This window comes from Argiope bruennichi, chromosome 3 (genome assembly GCF_947563725.1).
Source record: "Argiope bruennichi chromosome 3, qqArgBrue1.1, whole genome shotgun sequence".
In the NCBI taxonomy this organism is placed as follows: domain Eukaryota; kingdom Metazoa; phylum Arthropoda; class Arachnida; order Araneae; family Araneidae; genus Argiope; species Argiope bruennichi.
The window spans coordinates 73,758,537-73,775,467 of NC_079153.1; the positions used below are offsets into that span (position 1 = coordinate 73,758,537).

The 16,931-nt window shown below is 28.9% G+C and overlaps 1 protein-coding gene across 14 annotated transcripts in view; it reads left to right on the plus strand.

Annotated features, from left to right (window-relative positions):
- Window positions 1-16,931, plus strand: part of LOC129962641 (disks large 1 tumor suppressor protein-like) — a 402,450-nt gene that overhangs the window by 341,063 nt on the left and 44,456 nt on the right. The gene's annotated exons all lie outside the window — the stretch shown is intronic.

A 16,931-nucleotide genomic window follows, 5' to 3' on the forward strand; every position in this document is an offset into this window, starting at 1 on the left:
GCTTACCTTCTGTTTTTAAACAGACATCTACCAGGAGTTCCAAACTACTCAGAATCATTTAACGAACCTTTTACTCGTGTTTTCCTGGGTGACAAATTATCCAGATCCGCAGCGTAATTGAATTAAGCGAGGTGCTGGCTCACACTCAGCAGTCTTTTCTGCTGTTGGAAAGAAAAATAGACTTCTCCTTTTATCGGGTGTAACCAAAAAAGAAACGGAGGTGTAATGGACCTGATTGCCCTCGTCCTTCATCATCGGGTCAATCAATAGACGCCTTCTTTTGTTGCTCGGACTCCCGGAAGGCTTTCAGATTATTCAGTCTGGAGAATCTCTCGGATCTTTCACAAAGATTAATCGGAAAAGCCTGTTTTTCCTTTGCCTACCCAACTTGCTTTCTTTGCTCGGTCCATACAAAATCAGTTAACTCTGAGATTACTTGTGATTTCAATTGTGTGCTTTTTCAAATAAAAGTTCTACGAAGGATAGAACCAGTAAATATTTACTCTTGACAAATAGAATGCTTCATATTTTATAATAACAACAATTGGCAAGATTATAGTATATATAAAATTCTTATACTGAATGAAATGCAAATTTAGAAGCAGATTTAAACCACCATTTTGCTAAAGTGATCTTAAGGAAAAATTTTGACAATGCTGCCAAAGAAGTAGCAATCGGAATTGTGATGTTCTGTGCGCTATTATTAGGCAAAGTTATGAAGATAAAGCATTCGTCAATGATCATTTTTAAGATAAAATATACTGAAGGGGTACAACATAATATGTTTCAGGGAATTATTTATCCTTAGAAGTCATTGATGATGATTGGGAATTCATATTATGTTCTTGACTACACTTACCCTTGCTACATCAGTAAGTGGCGTAGGACCCATAGGTAAACTCACCCCAATGCGATTAATTCAGCTAATCACGAATTTTTTACCCTAACTTTCATGAAGGTTAGAGATTTGAAAACATCACATTTTAAATACAATGTCATGACTAAGTTCATGCGTTAAACTTTGTTCAATAAGCGCCTTGCCTTTATTGGTTCCTGTCTGAGCCCGAAAGTTAATGACCTCTTTGTATGTCTAGGTAAATCTGGAGAAAGTGTGCGAATCCATGAGCAAAATACATCTATCAGTACTATAGATGTTCCCAAATTAATAGCGCAAGCGAAAATGATCTATCAGCTCTGAACTTGTGCATTTGAATATCAAAAATATTACACTTTCATCGATATTTTTCTTTTTCTTTATTGATGTTAGCCGCTTTTGGTGGCTAGTTGGCTCGCTGTGATTATTGCTTGTATTTATCTTCAGTAAAATCTCCTTGTGCATGAATTGATGTTATAATTCTATTTAAAAAATAAGCATGAAACTGTGGTAGACATTTAAATCCTTGTTATTTTAATTGCCTTACACCTATTCTATTTATTGTATATATGAGCCACTTCATTGAAATTCCATGATATCGTAATTCTGTTAAAAACGTAACTAACTAATTTATCTGCTAATTTTCATGGTATTATGGCTTCAATTTCCTATTTCTTATAAATTACATATATATTTAACGGGATCTTTGTTTTCTTCCTTAAAACAATAAAAGAAAATTACGTATTATAAGAAACAACGAAAACGTTTTGAATTTCATTATTGCAATGAAATACATTATCAAAAATTAAGCAAAAAAAATTTAAGAAATTTAAGAAAAAAATTGTGCAATAATTAGATTTGTATTAATAAAAAAATATTTTTTAAGTTGAAAATTGTGAAATATTCGAATTTATGAGATTTCAGGTCCAGGAATGATTGCGGAAAAATTATAAAATCTCTTTATTTTTAATTAATTAAAATTTCAAAAAAAAATTCCAAGTACACATTTTTAGCCTCCAAAGAATATTTATGCCAAACTTTGTGGCTTTAGGTTGAACATCTGTCTTGCATAGTGTCAGCAGACATGCACGCTATACTCAAATAAGTAGATTTTATTCTATATATAGTAAAAATTTAATAGCTTGAAGGCAATTGACAATGCAAAAGAATGAGCAGCTTACTTCATTTTAACTTTCAATTTCTGAAGGTTTATTGAATTTCTTTGGAATGTAATCCGCTTTCGACAGATCGATTGACTTGATATACTGAATTTATTATAATACTAGGAACATTGAATATTACTTTAGGACCTAATGTCCCTTTTCATTTACGTCAGAGTAGACTGATCAGTGTGGTTTTCTATGTGCCATGGGCAAAATTCATCTCTGGAATTCAAAAATAAAATATTTAGAGAAATAAAAATAAAGAATTTATTCAAAGTCTCTTTAGAACGCCTTTTCTAGGTATGTCGCGGAATCTGCACCCTTAATCTAAAAAGCATAATATCAAGTCGCAATATTTGAAAAAAAAAACACAAATTATTTATTGCTGCAATGAAATATAAAAATGGTTATGTTTCCAAGAACACATTCGGAAAAGATGTGATTATAAAAATTGTTTCGCATAAGACGCGGTAGAAAGCATTCTTGTTGAATGCAGATAAGAAACTCCAATCTCGTTACAACCTTTTGACTAAGATCAAAGTATAGCACGTATTCTATCATACAATTGTCCAGTATCATTATATGGGACATTTACCTGCGATTCTTGCATCTGTTAAGGTCAGCAATGATCGTTGTTGGATAAGTATGAAAATGATATTGCATATCAGTTGTGTCACATTTTAACACTCAATAGGTGATAAATATGGTTTTGTGATGGCCACAGTAGTGTTTTGATAATTTTAAAGGTACGATAATTTGCAGATGCGATATCTTTAAGCATTGTCATACTTGAATGAACCTCCAGTTACCCATTCATAGTTACAAAGGGTTATGACGATGAATGTATCCTCTATATTCAAGGTTATTTAAATAGGTCTTACTGTTCTTCAGAGTCAAAATAAGTATCCACAAAAATATGGTATCTATGAATATTCTGTTAATAAAATATTTGTATTAATGGGTAAAAAAATCTCTAATTAATAGATGCCTATTAACCTTTTGACTCGGAAAAATAATGCGATATAAATTTATTCAGTTAATACAGACTTGTTTATTGTTCTGAAAAATAAATATATGTAATTGCTTCAAGTGGAATTTCTCCGAAAAATTAATTTACATCTTTTTACCATTCTGTAGGTATTTTTAATAACCAAAATTGAAAAATGAATAAATAAAACGTAAAAATGATGCAATGTCTTGAATGGTGACTATGAGTCACCTCTCGAGTGCAAAAGGTTAATTATGGCAGTAGTAAAAATCACACCTCGTGCATAGTGTCCTTTAGTTGAAGGCTTTTACTAAGAGACTAATAAAAAAATTTGAATATATTGCATTTTTAAGAGACAATATCCCATTCAACTTTCATAGTATTGAATGCATTTTTTTGCATGTGATGCTCACCTATAAATTGAAAAATTATCATGTTGTCATCGATGAAGCAACGATTGAGAATAATATCCGCCATCAGTTAAATATAAAAGAAACTTATCTAATATATTGTGGGCAATTAAATATATTATTATTACTCTTTTAATATTAACCACAACTTTCCTATTTTGTACTGAAACATATAATTATATCTGAAAGATTTTTGTATTTCATTATGTTCTACAAGATGCAACGGGTTATTTCCATGACTGAATTTTTCTGTCAAGGAAATAGCAAATTATGAGAATAGTAAGAAAATAAAACATTTTTCTTTGGGAGACAAAATATAATTACTTTCTCTGGTAATGAGGTTTGCTCATAAACTGGCAAACAGCGCGCATTTATTGTGAACGTTTTTTACGAAAGCAGCTTAGTTATTGGAATAAGCAGCTCTTGAGCTCATTATATACATCGCGCATTACGAACCACTTCCTTCTATTTCTGCAACTATTTTCTGATTAATAAATGTATTAAATATGCAATAATTTGTGAAAGTGGCTATTAAAAACAGAAAGAGATCAACATATAGGATGCAATCAGCCTTCATCAGAAATCCTATTTTCAAGAAAATGGATATTCCACAATATTATATGTATGCGTATACTATTCCTGATCATTCATCGTGAACTGCAGACATTTTTATAATATATTTTTTTTCTTGCTATAAATAAAATTCCATATTTCTCTCACTGATAGCTTTTTCAAATTGAACCATTTTGCTATCAGAATCTACGCATACCACAAATTAAACAATTTAATTGGACCATAATTTTACTAACTATTTACGGAATAGAATGCATCAAACATTTGCTTTTAAAAGATTAAAACTATTTTTACGATCCTCATTACTAATTCTCACTGGCGAGACCGAATGGGAATCGGAGCAATGGGATGCATTCCATTTCCCAGCACGCGATGTCTTCATCAGACAACAGACATGTCCGTTCCAATAATAATGTGATCTGTCCATTAGAACATTGAGGCTGGACATCGCTTTTGCGATGAATAGTTTCTGTCGATGCAAACGTATAAAACTTGTCGTTGTTAGCAGGGAAATAGAGTTTTAGGAAGAATAATGTTTTTCTCTCGGGCTGCACGCACTTTGTTAGATGGAGCTTTTAGTAAGAGAACTTCTTCCATTCAGTCAATGGAGTTTGGGCATAATTCGCTTCAGATAAAGTTTCATTTAGTGACAAATGTTGTTGTCTTCGTTTATATTTCAGCAAATTTATGGAAAATCAAACATGAAACAATCATTAAATAGAATTGTCTTTGTCTTCATAGAATCGGGAAAGGAAAACACAAAATGAATTCGTTTTCCAATGTTTAATTCTACTGGTTATAGTTTCAGCCGTTAGTGGAAGTTATTAACTAATTTGGACGGTTATTTCTTAAGGGCTGGTTGATTTTTGTTTATTACTTGGTATTGTATAATCTGAAACTTTAAAAAATATATATAAGCTACAATCTACATCAAGTCTATAAAATGTCTATGCATCTTTTTTTTTTTTTGGTATACATAAAAGGAAAGGTGCGTTTTGTTACAGAGTGATCTAAAAGAGTTTTTATAAATATTAAATGCCTGCAAAACATAGCAAAACAAAACAGTAAAAAGCGCTAATTTATTGGTTGAAATGTATTGCATCTACTTCAAAGTATTCTCATCTGATTATAATGTATTTCTCCAACATTTTTTCCAATTATCGAAACATGCCTTAAAACCACTTTTATGAAATCCCTTCGGAGTATGTATACCCAGTAAGACTATTACTGTGGAGAAAAATTCGTGAATTTTCTTTTAACATTTTCGGTCGCTTTCAAATTGCCATACTTTTTATCCATAGAGCTTCGTATGCTTTAAATAATTAACATTTCAACTTTTTTTTGAACTGTTGTAAAATTATGGGTCCCAAATTTTAATTTCGCCCAGAATACCTGGCTGGCGAAAATGTTGAATTTCCAGAACGGGGGAAGAGATATTAAAAACTTGGGAATGTTAAAATTAGTAGTTTTCTGAAAAAAAGATAGAAGAGCTATTTTTCCTCTGCAAAACACTAATTAAAAGAAATTTTCGGTATTCGGAAAAGAGAGATAGTCGTTGTGAGAAAGTAAGTAATCAAAACACCCATGATGCAATGCGACTCTGGGGAGTTATCTACTATTGATCTTTGATATAGTAAAAATATCAAAGGTCAATAGGTACTTTTGATATAATACCTATTGACCTTTGATTTGCTAGGAAATGCACTTACCTATACTCTAGGAAAGTATAAAGTGGTGAAAGGACCAATGAGAAATAATAAAGTTATAATAAATATAATTTTGTTGAACTCAAAGCACTTTTTCAAAGCAAACCCTAGTTCTCATTGCAAAATCTCTATTTGTCCTTAGTGCTTTGAAGAAGCGAAACGAAATCAATTCTAGGTGATTTTGATTCACGTTCGATTTCTAACTTATCAAAATAGATTTTTCCAATATGCGTAAAGTTCGCCAACTCATCAGAGCCGGGTTATAAAATCAAAAACTCATTCGATTGTTTTTTTTATAAAATATCACTTTTTATATATAAACAAAATTTGTATCAGCTATGAAAAGAAATGTATATCAGAATATTTTTTCATTATCATGTGTTTCGTTTCATTCTAAGAAGTAAATTTTTTTATTATTATTACTTTTTTTTATTTTCCGTGTAAGCCCTTTTTCCGAATGGCTAATTGCTGAGATTTAGATTTCTCTAAGAATGTATAAAATTATTAAAGAAATTCTCTTTATTGTCTTAGATATTTGAATAGAGGATAAATCGTAATCTTCAAAATATTCCATTTTAAGATTTAGATTAGCATAGATATTTTCACATATAGATTTAGAAGTCTATTATAAACAATTTTGTAAATGTGTTAATGATTTGTCCAACTCAATAAATAATAGCACTTCTATCTAAATGAATGGAAAAATACCAAAGTAATTTTTAATCAATGTTTTACTATAAGAAATTCTTCAAACTTAAACCGAATTATCTTCCCTCCGTAAAAAAAGAAGCATATATAAAAAAATTATATTATATTATATTTTTGAAACATGCATAAGATTATTCATGTTTAATTAAAATATTATAGAATTTTTTAAATACGTGTTAAATCCTATGACATTGTTTCCTTATAAATTTTAGAAATGTCCAATCAAAAAGTAATATTTCATAAATGTATATATTCATGGTAGGGGTGCATTTATTTTTGCAGAAAATTAAACACTTTAAACATCTTTACTTAGAAGGGAATAAGTTTTGGGATAATGTGAGACTGTTCCCTTTTATAAAGATTAAGTTTTAAATTTTAAAAAATACTTTAAAAATACATATAGAAGATTCAAACATCTAGTCTGATCTTTGTGCCATGATATTATTTTAGACTTTTCGTCTGTCTTTATTTTATTTTTAAAGTTCAATTTTTTCTATAGCAGTGTAATAAATACACAAAAAATGTATTTAGTGCTGTGGGAACGTAGATACATGGTTCACGTGAATATAGTAAATCTAGCAACTGAAACAATGAAAAATAAAATGTAAAATTTACTTAAAATTTTATTTAAATCCGAAAACAATTTTGAATGGGAATGAAATCTTTATAAGTGAAAAACTTATTTTTAAAATGGTTTTAATGCAGTTGTATTGAAAAAAATATAACTCTCGTTAATTTAAAAATCTAATTAAAGTTTTGAAGAAAAACTTTCTTTGTGAACACCTACTGCTATCCGACAAGTAATGAGCTACCGATTTTGGCTACTGTAGGTTTAAAGATTTGTCCTGCGGAACTTTTTTTAAAGAATTTGCGCCTCATATATGTTGTAGGATGTAATTTACAGATAATAAACCGAGTTTAAATATTATCACACTGAATAGCAGATATATTCATTCTAATTTTAAAAAAAATACTTATTGAATCACATTTGCTTTTAAAATATTAGTTTTTTTTTAAATTTTTATTACAACTTTATTGGCTTTTCATAACCAATTTCATTATTTATTATATAAGCTAATAATATCATTTAGCATAGCATATAGCTTTGAAAATATTCATACAACATTGAATCCAATTTATATAAAGTTACAATAACGAGTTATTTATAACATACAAATACTTTGAAGGTTTGACTTTAATATGATACTTCACAACTTCCTTTTTTTCTGAAATAACCTTTATAAGACTTCTGTAAAAAAAATTTTTGACTTAAGAAATTAAAAGATCTTAAATCATATTTGTCATAATAGTTTCTGAAAACTGACTACAAAATGTTTTTTAAAACTGATATGTTTCTTTATTTCTAGGCTATTATTCCATATTTTGATTTTATAATTTTTTTATTCATGTTTCGGACTTAGTATAAAAATAATGAAACTTTTTGTTATTGCATTGACCTAACAATGCTCCGAAACTATAGCATACATTTTAAAAACATTATGACTAAAGAGATAAAAATAAATAATTTTGTAATAAAAAATAATGAGTTATCGATAAGTAACCACTAAGAAACACACATTTTGATAGTAAACAAACATTTGAAACTGATCAAGTCAGACATTTTGAATAAAAGAAAATTTTCATTTTAAGTCGACAATTTCTAAGGCTGAGTGTGTTTTTGCTCTTCAATTAATCGTTAAATCTAGAGATAAAAAATTTGGCACAGATCTACTTTGGAAAGTAAGAATGTGCGCTTTAAAGTTATTTTTCTAAAGTTTTAATTTATTTAAATTAATCTATTTTGGAACTTTCCCGAAATAACTCTCTAAAATATTAATGCACCAAATTGACTTTTAAATCTTTTTTAAATATATATATGAAAAAAAAGGTCATTTGTAATTATAAAAATTTAATTGTTGTGTAAATTTTTCTTGAATTTTGGTAATTTTTCAGCAATAGATTTCATTGTTACAAAGAAATCTTTTCATTGTTTCATTAAATATGTGAAATGCCTAATTTTTTCAACGTTACAATCTAAAAAAAGAAAGATATTGTTTTTTTATCTATCAAAATAAAATCGGTATAGTAAATTTTTAGAGCCTTTCAACTCCATATCAATATCTCAATTAGCTCAATGAATTAGACCAAATATCTCTAAACTTATTCAATTTATATTATTTTTTTATTTTTTATTAAGTAATTATTTCTAAATTTATAAAAAAAATCTAAATAAATCTAAATATTTCCCAATATTTTTTTCTAAATAAAATTATTGGGAAATGCGTACCTTAATTTTGGGCAGAGGGAATAAAAGGTATCACAATTGATAAGAACTCCGTATAATTATTTCAGATGTTTTGTTGCGAGATATCAGACAGCTAAAGTTATTTTAAAGCGTAATATTTTTAGCTATTTTCGAGCAACGCATATCTTTCCTATTTTTCCAGCAGTGACTTCTTTAAATCTTATTAAGAAATTTTAATATATTCGCTTGGTATTTTTTATCTAGACCTATAATGAAATCTTTGACCAGCAACTGGTTATCAGAATAAGTCTGACAAAAGGGGACGAGAACACTGACAAGTCTGATCGTTAAAGGTTTTCTCACCAAATTCTCACGCATGAATGATTGTCAAAGGCTTTAGATTTGGCTCGTTTCCAGGCAGATGGTCTTTATTTCCGGAGCACGTGAAAACTCTTCTTTGGCACTTCTGTACTAATCCAGCTTATTCCTGAAAAATTGACTGGTTTAATTCAAAAAGTGAGATTAAAAAGAGTTAAAAAATATACAGTGGCAACATTTTTTGTTTCTTCTCGTATCAAAAAGTGCTGTCCTGAACCAACTTCGATAAGCCGTTAATCCATAAGTTGTCGATTCTTTACATGCGCAAAGCATTAAGATTTGAATCAGAAGTTCGAGAAGGGTATAGAAGGGACTTTTTATGAGAAAAGTTCTCTAACCTTGCTACTCAACAGATGCCGCCACTGATCACACCCCGCAGTGACGAAGCCACTGCTTTCTTCCTCCCCTCGCCGCCCCTTGTAAATCGTCTGAAGTGAATTGCCGATCTCAGAGTCCACCTGCGCCCCTGCACTGTCTGTCAGAGAATCCCTTATCAGGTAAGCCCCTTGCTGCCTTCTATTGGGGGTCTGCCAAAAGGCACTGGATATAGAATTGGCAAACAACAATCGGCAAGTGCTTGCTCCAGGGCGGGAGTTTTATTGATTCAGGGGGGCGCCCTTGCTCAGCTGACGTCGGGAGGGAAGGTCAAGAGGAGGGGTGTGGTCAGGTGACTCTTCATCCCCCTCCCTTCTTGCAAAGATAGAATGGATCTAGTTCGTGAAAAAAGAATCAGATTCCGATAATGCTTATTCATTTTCTGACAATTTCTGTTCATTTATTTTGGAATTTGAATTGTTCCCTGAAAAGAATTATGCAGTGAAAAATTGCAGTTGATGAATGCTTTTCATCTCCATTTACAGGATCAGTCAGAGTTGGATCGATAAATATGATTTTTGAACCGGTTCAAAAGCAAAACAGTGATTGGGTAGGAGATAACTGTTGCGTAAATTTTTATTAATAGATTCATATACTTCGAGCATTTTATTCGTGGAAGTTGCACTCCTCAGTGATAATTAAGGGAAGCGTTCGATAGTAATTTTAATGTCATTTTAGCTGCTTAAATATTAATATTTTATATCGCTTTTTAACAATATTTGATTAACTTCGATAGTGAAAGAATTGTTTTACGTACATCATGATTAAAGGAGTGTAACAAATTAGAAATTTATCAAGTTTGCCGATTTTGTATACTTTAACGATCAATTTATATTCACAAATATATTCGATTATAAAGAGGCTTGCAAAGATTAATTACCATTGAAATGTCGTTATATCTTTGACTTAGTGACCGAAGAATTTGATTTTCTGTATTTTGTATGATTTGAATTATGCTGCATATTAGAAATGAATATTTCAAACAAAAGCTTGGATTGGAGAGAAATATTTGGTATTTTGTTGTGGTTTTGATGTATACAATAGATTTCGTAATGCAAGGACGCTAGCAGTTCTGTTGTTCTTTAATGGAAATTTTCTTGTTATATTTTTCTCAGATTCATTATTGCGATTAATTAAATGAAATTTCAGTAATTATGTTTTCTTTTTTAACATTATTAATGGCTGTATTTTTCAAGAAATATAAATTGTAAAGCATTTATAAAATAATTGCTTTCTTTGCATCTTAATGCCGCAGAAAATGCTCAAATTATAGATGCTAATCTCATGGAGAGTATGTGCGCGCGTGTGTGTGCATGCGTACGTGTTATTTCATTTAGAACATGAATAAAACTATTTCGTAAATATTTTGAAAACAATTTAATAGTTTTAATTTATGCACATTGCACCATCATATATATGTATTTAAATAACATTTAAAGTAAATATTTAAAGGTGTACTTTTTAACCCTTTATTTACCAAATTATGTTGCCATCAATTTTTCAACTTCATTTTTGCACTAGTAGTTAAGTTTTCTTGCAGAATAATCCCAGGGAACCCAAGAAAAATATTTTAAGTAATAGAAATATCTTAATTAATTATTAATTAAATATTTTTAATTCCTACTTTTAACTTATATTAACTTCTTGCTATTTGGGTTACATTCTCCGTGTTCTTTAGAATACCATCAGCAAAAATTGTCATATTACCAGATATAAGCCAGATTTAAATGGTGCTTTTAAGTGCCGTCAGTAAATAAAGGGTTAAAGAATAGAAATCAAACAATTTTTCAGTATTATTTGTATATATTAATTATGTATTTACCGACTAAATGCTTGGGTATTAATTGATGTATACATGAAAAGGTAATTTTTTATATATTAATTAGTGCATGTTTTAATTGATAATTATTATTTATAATGCTTTAATTGGTATAAGTACATTTATCATAAGTGAAATGAGGTAGAAAATAGAAGAATAAGTAGGAGAATTAAAAAAATATAGGTGAAATAAAAGTAGTAGAATTCTCAATTTCATTAAATTTTGATCTGATATTCGTTAATTTATTTTGTGTGTATTATCTTAACAAGTTTCGAATTTCGTATAAAATTTAAAAGTCGATTTTTTATTAGTTTTATGCGATAATACATGCCTCTTTCTAATGTGCACTGACTTTAAAAAAAGCTTCAGTAGTCACTAAATTAGTCATCATTATAATTAATTCTTAAATATGTTATACTATCTCTAAATGAATACCGTTTTTATGCCCTTCATTGCATATTAATTATGCGTAGAATTATAGAATTATTGTCATGATGAAATCCTTTTTATGAAAGTATTTTGCAAAATAAGCTGATAATACATATTTAAAACATTTTTAAATTAATTGTAGAGTTTAACTTGAAAATATTGATTTGTTTAACTAATTTATTTATAAAAGCTACTAATTATATTTAATCAAAAGCTTATATTGAAACTATTTAAGCTAACTTTGAAACATTGGGTCCTAACAATATACTTCAAATAATTAAAGCATTTAATATGAAATATATGGAATTTTCACATTAGCCAGAATTCAACGCACATTGGCCAGACATCAAAATTCTTGAGGGCAAAATTATTTTGAAAATAGTTATCTGTAAAATGTTGAATATGTTTTGAAAATTCATTGGCCTTTTAGAAATCTTGAAATCATTTCGGTTAAATAATAAAATAAACTTTTATTAAACTCAAAAAAAAAACTTTAAACAAATTATTATAGCATACATGCTTTCTTCCAAAAATTAATAGTAAAAAATTGCCTTTGAAAGAATTATGCTGATGAAAGAGAATATTGTTGTTTTTAAAAAATTTTGAACTATGCGAATTTGCGAAATGCGAATGTGAATGCGAACTCTTCAATTGAAATATTACATTTCAATGTTATTTTTCTTCGTTTCATTCTCAATGTCTTCTCACTTTCCGATTTCTGATAATTACAGAATATAAAACAAAAATACTAGTTTTTAACTCTTTCATTTGGCTAATACAAGGTACTGTGTGCTAAGCAACGACAATACAAAAAAATTACTACTAAATAAGCAGTGAAAATAAAAGATAATATATAATTCCTACCACTGAACTTGAATGAATTAAAATTAAAATAGAAAGCTAGGATATAAAAATATGATTTCCATCTGCAAAACTTGATAATAAATTATGTTAGATTTCGAGTTCTGAAACTGAGTGTGATGATATTATCACGTTCACTTGAATTTAAAGAATGTTTTCAAAAATGAAAATTAAATTGTATTGATATATTGAATGTAAAGCTCAAAACACATCGTTCAAACAGAACAATTTATATTTTGATTGCCATCTTGATAGCAAATTCCAACGGACAAAATATTAAAATTTATGATTATTTAAAATATTTAAACAAATATAATATTTAAATATTTAAAACAAAATATTTAAAATTATGATCAACCCCTTAATATATCGCATGAATTTCAATAAGCATTTATGGATTGTATATATTTTCTGAAATGGTATTTGTGCTCTATCAATATATTCATAATTCTAGGACAATATGAGTAAGTATAAATTTATTCAATCAATTGCTCCTTTCTAGTGAGAATATTTTCATAATTTAAACATGTATATTATTTTTCATTTTGTAAGCCGTCACAACATCAAGTTATAGCCAACTTTATCTTCTTAGTTGTACAATTTTTTTTTCGTTTAATTATTTATTCGCATTCCGTTACAAGTATATTACATTAGTAAAGAATCTGCAATTAACACATTGTCTGACACATTATACTTGATAGGTACTGTTCATAAAGAGCGGCTTAGAGATAGTGTTAAACAATCTGATAAGATTTTTGCGACTCAATCAGCATAATAGTATGGCCTAATGGTAGAATCTCCGCTGTAATATAGCAGAGTAAAGGATTTAAAGTCGGATTGTGGAGGTGGGAAAGCCTCGACTTAAATAGATCTCTCACGTGTTAAAATTTTCCGCCATAAATTATATATTCGCATATTAGCTCAGAAATTTTGAAGAGAGTGATAACAAAATGGTAATCAAGTGTATCGTTTCGTAACATGCCATTATGAACAGTAATGAAATAAACCTAAAATGTCCATTGTGTGTCTTTAAAATGGAAAGATAATCTTAAAACACAGTTTCTCTGCTGAAAAGATTTTAGTAATAATTGATTCTAGAAATTTTCAACAAGTTTAGACAAAACTTATTAAACCAAAATTTTAAGCAAAAATGTTTCAAATTTTAAATTTAATAATATAATTTTCTTTGTTTTCTTTAATTTTTTCCATAAATATAGAATCGATGCATATAAGAGTACTGTTGATTCAATGCATTTAAGAGTACTGTTGATTCAATGCATTTAAGAGTACTGTTGATTCAATGCATTTAAGAGTACTGTTGATTCAATGCATTTAAGAGTACTGGTTGATTCAATGCATTTAAGAGTACTGTTGATTCAATGCATTTAAGAGTACTGTTGATTCAATGCATTTAAGAGTACTGTTGATTCAATGCATTTAAGAGTACTGTTGATTCAATGCATTTAAGAGTACTGTTGATTCAATGCCATGATTTAATAAGAATCTGGGGTATCTTAATGTGACAGATGTTTGTTGCGCGAAAGGATGCAATAAATATCTCTACTCTAAATCTCGTGTTAGAAATTTTAATAAATTAGAAGCGCTTTTTGATTCAAAAACTTCTTAATTACATTTAGAAAAGAAAATGAACCTCATACAAAACCACTACAGATATTTATTTACCTTGGGTGAATTTCTGAAAAATTTTCTAAAAAGGAACATATCAGCAAAAAAAAAAAAAAAACATTTTCTTATTGCATTTTTAAACTTTAACTCTTATTGGTGTCAAAAATTACAAACCTTTCTTTTCGAATCCACAGACTACACGGGAAACTTATTTCTCCCTCATCATCTCTGAAAAATAAAATCTGCTGTCCTATGTTCCTCCCCCCCCCCCCTTCTTGTTCTTATGTTCTAACTAGTCATTGAAAATGGTATAATATAATGGAACGAGCAAAGTTAAAACTATCATTGAAATGATTAGAGCGTAAAAAGAAAATTATAAATTTTGATAAGTCTAACATTTTAGTGATTCATACTTAAGGAAAGAGTTAAGCATTGCACTTTCTGAAATAAAACTAAATTTTTAAAGCACTGGAATGTTTTCCCAGTTCATGTTAACTAAGATCTTACTCATTGGGTCCATGTTCCTACAAACTAATTTGCTATTTTCTTATCAACGATAGTCTGAAGCTATCCGATTTAAGTAATTGTCATTTGTTTATGTTTTTTTCGATCACAATCGCATTAGCACAAGATGTTTTATAATATTGCTACAATATCTTCTGTACATAGTTCTGGATACAGAATATTGAAAAACGTGGATATTTGTGAATATATGTTAATAGATAAATATCAATGTGCTAAATGTAAGAATATCAAATTAGTTTCGTCTATTCTATTGAAGATGTCAAATTCTGATTTCGTTTTACTGACAAATCTTCCGATCTGTTAGTTCTTTTAAACGGCGATAATTAGCTAAAAGCAGCAAACTGGCATTTAAATTCGAATCACACTGAAGATAGTTTCATACAGAAATAAAAACGGCAATGACTTAGCAATTATTCTGTAGGAAGAAATTTCTATTTTTACATAAATATTCAAAGTTACACAGAGCAAAATTTCAAATTTGACATCTTCAAAGTAGCTTCAAACTATAATAACTGGGAAACAGGTTTTTTGAGATTTATTGATATCCTCATACAGAGTGTTGAAATTTTAGAAATCCTTATTGAAAAAGCATTAAACTGGAAATCGGATGTTAGCGCAGAAGTTTTTAAACACAAAATACATATACAGAACTCGTTCAAGCACATTCGGTTTCTCGCATTCTGGGTACATTAATTCTGGTAAATTCAAATTTAACTATATTAGCCAAAACCAAACAAATAATTCGAATATATATTTTTTATAACCCTCTAGAAAGTTTGAAAAAGTAAACATTTTTTTGCTTATATAGGGGCTAAATATATTCCTTTATCGTTACATGCATTCTACAATCTGTTTTTCCTTCGTGAACCTTAATTTACCATGAATGTTTCAATGGAAGTCACTTGGTCCCTGTAAAGCTCTTTTATCTAGCTATTTAACAAAGCAGGATTCTTACTCTGTACGAATTTCTGTTTCTTTTGTGTCGAAAAGCCCTGCTTTTCATCAGGTGCGATAAGGGACGTCGCTTGCAATCTTCCCTGCTTGTGCTGCGCAGGAAATGTGCTCTAGACGTTTACTTTCCGACGGAAATTAGATTTTGCAACTTCTCAAAAGGCTCGATTTCAATCTGCTGCCGTCGCCTCAAAAAGATTCGATTAGTGGAAGATTTGGTGCAAGACTTCGCAAAATCTAGTAGAAAGGTTGCTTTCAGCTGTAATTTTATATCCCCTCTTTCTGCTTTGAGTGGCAATCAAAAGGAATACAATTGTGTGGCGACAAACATAGTTGAACTACTTTTGCATAGAAGAGTGTTACAGCATAGATGAGCTATTTTTGTAACGGCATCTATTCATTAGGTGTATTCTTTGTAACAATATTGGGTGTATCTTCTGATGAACAATGGCATTAAAAATATAACAAACAATAATTTTTATTTTAACGTGTTATTTAATTTGTCCTACTGATTTTCCTTTAGTTCCTTTTAATATTCAAGTGTAAATACTTAAAAACATAATACAATGACAAGTAAAGAATCCATCATTTGGAAAAAAAATGATAAATATCTACAAAAAAGAAAGTAATAAAGTCTAATATTAATCTTTTGTAAATTCATTCAAAAAGGTCTTGTGCATGTATTCTGACAATTAATATGTTTGATTTCCAAAAAATATACAGTCTGAATTAATGAAATATGTTTAGTAAATCAAATAATTTTTGTTATTGTTATTAGAAAAGCAAATAATGGATCTTCTAGTATCAAAAGGTAAATCCGTTTAAGTTTTCAGTAAAGGAAGGAAAATTAATTTCCAAACAAAAATCTGTAAAACAAAATGAAAATAAAAATCTAAATTCTTATTTATGTACTCAGTATAGAATCAAAAAATATTTTAAACAAATTGATTGTAGAATACATATGCATTTCTATCGATGTTTTAAGTATTTTTGACGTTAAAGACTCTCAAAACATATTTTAATTTATTTACTGAAACAGAAATACTAGATGAGCAAATAATTTTCAAATAAATATTTTTTAATCAAATTAAATGAATCTGTTTAATATTTCATTAATTTGTAGTCTAATGGCAACAAAAAAAATTACCTTTCCTTTTATTAAAAAAGCGATTAATTTTTGTGACTGAAATTTAAGAAATCTAAATATAAAAGAAGCAAAAATAAACTTACAAACTTCATGATGCTAAAGACTATGTTTTATTTGGAACCGTTGTCTAAGTTTTTATCCACTAAATTTGCC